Raw genomic sequence first — 4,648 nt, forward strand, 5'->3', positions numbered from 1 at the left:
TATATACACGGGACTTCCGTAGTGGCTCAGATGGGAAAGAATCTCCCTGCAACTCAGGTGATTCAGGTTCAATCCCTGGGCTGGGAAGATCCCCTGGAGAAGGGAATGGCTACCCACTCTAGTATTCTTGCCTGGATACACACACACACACACACACACACACACACACACATAATGGATTAGCCATCTCATTAGCCTGCAGCCATCGAATTTCTGACGTTGGTATTAAACTCAGGCCGGGTCACTGTTCTGAACTTTTTATGACTATCCGAAGGAGAAAGAATAGGAGGGATGTTGAAGAGAAAAAAAGGAAGGCATATATTTGTGTCTCTCGCATAGCATCAGAAATATGTGAGTTTGTGATTAAAAATAAAGACATAAGAATGTTTGGCATCATATCAAGTGAAGTAGTATGGAATAGAGAAAATGGTTAAGTAAGCTGTTTATCTAAAGCTGCAGGAGAAGGAAGAAAACTCTCTTCACGTGAGAGATTTTTCATCTAAGGAGCAGAGTTGGAAGTGTATTTTTTATCAGATGCCATTTAATTGCTTCTCTGAAAGGCTTTTGAGGCTGTTTTAGTTTCTTGGCATGTGGAATGAATGGGTGCCATGCGACGTACTGGCCACTCTGGGCTCACTGGGGAAGGGGACCTAGTCAGTTTCCCACACGTCTGAACATTTCAAGCAAATCCAGACGGTCCTTTAGCTGCTCTCTGCTCCCATAACTTGGGCTTGAATTGGTCCGTGAGGGGTTTATCGCCCACCTTATCCCTCCTGGCACAGGAGGTCTTCGAATGCTCGCGTCTAACGGTCTGAGTGACGGATGCCCTTCCCAGCACAGCACATTCTTGGCTGAGCTTGGGTACCAACCACATGTCAGGTCAGATCAGATTTTCTGCCAGGGTCCTCGGGCCAAGCTGGAACTGAGCAGGTCAGTCCAGCTTGCAGGGACATGTGTGGGGAGAGTCCCCCGCTGTGGAGAGCAGCACTTCACCCCATCCAGGGTCCAGGGACTCTCAGAGCTTCTGCAGTATGTGCAGTTCCTCGTTCAGTGGACCTGACCCAAGTCAGGCCTTTGTGACCTGCATTCAGTTCCCTCTATATTAAAGGGCTGCTAGTCACTCACGGAGAAGGCAATGGCACCCCACTCCAGTACTCTTGCCTGGAAAATCCCATGGACGGAGGAGCCTGGTAGGCTCCAGTCCATGGGGTGGCTAAGAGTCGGGCACGACTGAGCGACTTCACTTTCACTTTTCACTTTCATGCATTGGAGAAGGAAATGGCAACCCACTCCAGTGTTCTTGCCTGGAGAATCCCATGGATGGAGGAGCCTAGTGGGCTGCCATCTATGGGGTCGCACAGAGTCAGACACGACTGAAGTGACTTAGCAGCAGCAGCAGTCACTCAGGTCACTTGGGCTTCTCAGGGGGCTCTGCGGGTAAAGAATCCGCCTGCCAAGGAAGGAGATGCAGGTTCCATCCCTGGGTTAGGAAGATCCCCTGGAGGAGGAAATGGCAACCCTCTCCAGTATTCTTGTCTGGAAAATTCCTTGGATGGAGGAACCTGGCGGTCTACAGTCCTGTGGTTGCAAAAGAGTCGGACACAACTGAGCAACTGAGCACATGCAGTCACTTAAGTAGGTCAATTCCACAAGTATTCCTTTCCCTCAAGTACAGAAGCGAAAGAACTAGTAATGTTCACAGAACACCTTACAGAAGCATTTAATCCAAACTTCCCTGGCAGTTCAGTGGTTAAGACCCCATGCTTCCAATGCAGAGAGCACAGGTTTGATCCCTGATCGGGGAACAAGGATCCCACATGCCATGGGATGTGGTCAAAAATAATACATAAATAAATAAATAAAAATAGCATAAAATAATAGCAATGTATAAGACAAGGGGAAACTGTTACTATATTAGGAGTTTATGATTAACATGTACACATATCAATAACCTCAGATATGCAGATGACACCACCCTTATGGCAGAAAGTGAAGAGGAACTAAAAAGCCTCTTGATGAAAGTGAAAGAGGAGAGTGAAAACGTTGGCTTAAAGCTCAACATTCAGAAAACGAAGATCATGGCATCTGGTCCCATCACTTCATGGGAAATAGATGGGGAAACAGTGGAAACAGTGTCAGACTTTATTTTTTTGGGCTCCAAAATCACTGCAGATGGTGACTGCAGCCATGAAATTAAAAGACGCTTACTCCTTGGAAGGAAAGTTATGACCAACCTACATAGCATATTGAAAAGCAGAGACATTACTTTGCCAACAAAGGTCCATCTAGTCAAGGCTATGGTTTTTCCAGTGGTCATGTATGGATGTGAGAGTTGGACTGTGAAGAAAGCTGAATGCCGAAGAATTGGTGCTTTTGAACCGTCATGTTGGAGGACTCTTCAGAGTCCCTTGTACAGCAAGGAGATCCAACCAGTCCATTCTAAAGGAGATCAGACCTGGGTGTTCTTTGGAAGGACTGATGCTGGAGCTGAAACTCCAGTACTTTGGCCACCTCATGCGAAGAGTTGACTCATTGGAAAAGGCTCTGATGCTGGGAGGGATTGGGGGCAAGAGAAGAAGGGGACGACAGAGGATGAGATGGCTGGGTGGCATCACTGACTCAATGGACATGAGTTTGAGTGAACTCCGGGAGTTGGTGATGGACAGAGAGGCCTAGTGTGCTGCAATTCATGGGGTCGCAAAGAGTTGGACACAACTGAGCGACTGAACTGAACTGAACTGAACTGAACACACTACCATATATAAAACAATCAACAAAGACCTACTCGATAGCACAGGGAACTCTACTCAATATTCTATGATAATCTAAATGGGAAAAGAATCTGAAAAATAATAGATACATGTATACGTGTACCTGAAACTAACAAAGCATTATAAATCAACTATGTGCACAGCCATTCAGTCATGTCTGACTGTTTGTGACCCCCTGGACTATAGTCCATCAGGCTTCTCTGTCCATGGAATTTCCCAAGCAGGAATACTGGAATGGGTTGCCATTTCCTTCCTCAGTAAATCAACTATATTCCAATATAAAATTTAAAAAAAAATTTTAAGAAGTATTTAATACATCTTGTTCATAAAGTACCTAATACAGCTACCTAAAACCGCAAGAATCAAAACCAGGTTAAAATTCAATTTCACTGTGTAGGACAATCTAAGTACCCAAAAAAAAAAAACAAAAACCCAAACCTCTATGATAAGATTTTAGCACAGTTATTCCTATGCTTCAGTTTCACTTCAAAACAGTCACCAAAAAAAGTATTACAACTGTCAGAATAGGAGAATATATCAATTTTTACAAATTTATAGATTGAGCCCTAGGCCCAATTTCACAAATACTAAGTCAAATTAATTATTTGATTGGTGTATGGAAGTTTAAATTTTTAAAAATATTTGTGTATGGTATGTATATTAAGTATTTTACAAACGTTTCATTTTAAGGCTTTCCTTCTGATTATCAGAGTAAAATGTACTCATTACTAAAAATTTCTGATATTTTTATTTAAAAAATTTTAGATCTCCCACAACCCAAAGATAACTACCATTTTGGTGTATCTCCTTCTGCTCTTGTATTTTCTCTTTGTGCATTTTTTATGCTTTCTTTTCTCTTGTTTGTTTGTCGGGTTTTGTTACTTAACATGGGCCTGTCGTTCAGAATTCTTTAGCCTACACACTGTTCTGTCGGATGAATGTGTTATACTACTTTGTGTAGCCAGTGTGCTAATCCTAGATACTTAGGTTGCTTATGCATTTTTGCTTTTATAAACCTTTGGGCACATCGCTCTAGTCTAAGGATAGGATGTTAAAAGAGGCACCAAGGGACTGATGTCGTGGCACATTGGAGGAAGCAGTTGCTGTTTCTCCGGGCCCTGGTCCTGAGGACGCAGTCCAGGTGGTCCCTGGCCTCTTCCTACCCACCCCTCTGCCCTCTGGCAGGTTGAGCAGTGCAGGCCTGGGTGAAGGAGTACCCCCTGGCAAGTATGGGAACTATGGCTATCCTAATAGTGGGCATAGTACCTGTGAAGAGGAGAATGAGAGATTCACGGAAAGTCTGAGAAACAAAGTAACTGCGATAAAATCTCTTTCCATCGAAACAGGGCATGAAGTTAAACATCAAAATAAATTATTAGTTGAAATGGATTCACGGTTTGATTCTACAACTGGATTTATAGGTAAAACTTTGGGAAAACTGAAGCTTTTATCCAGAGGAAGCCAGACGAAGTTGCTGTGCTGTGATGCTATTCTCATTGTTTGTCTTTTTTGTCATTCACTGGATTATTAAACTGAGGTGATACAAGTCAGTGTGAGTTTGGAATTTGTTCCAACTTAACAGCTTGGAGTACCACATCAGTAAAAAAAAATCAGCATCAAAACATTTCCAAATTTCAGCTACTATGGCTCGTCCCATCAAAGAGGGCTGAATCTTGTTTTATAAATCGATAATACAGTGCTCTTTGGATACTGTTTCTTAATGATTCACTTTTTGCCCCTATTTTCAGGGTACTGAGATGTTCTGAGGTTCACTCTGGCCCTACCAATTTTTTCCTGTTTTTTGCTGTGAGATTAAAGAGCAGTTATAAAATTCTGTTGTGACCATAAATGTAGGTTTCTGTTCCACATAAAGAACT

At 42.9% G+C, this 4,648-nt stretch overlaps 1 pseudogene; it reads left to right on the forward strand.

Annotated features, from left to right (window-relative positions):
- Positions 1–3,846: 3,846 nt before the first annotated feature.
- LOC113882821 lies at positions 3,847–4,381 on the forward strand (annotated as a pseudogene).
- The last annotated feature ends 267 nt before the right edge of the window (positions 4,382–4,648 follow it).

Source organism: Bos indicus x Bos taurus, chromosome 24, assembly GCF_003369695.1.
Source record: "Bos indicus x Bos taurus breed Angus x Brahman F1 hybrid chromosome 24, Bos_hybrid_MaternalHap_v2.0, whole genome shotgun sequence".
Classification (NCBI taxonomy): Eukaryota; Metazoa; Chordata; class Mammalia; order Artiodactyla; family Bovidae; genus Bos; species Bos indicus x Bos taurus.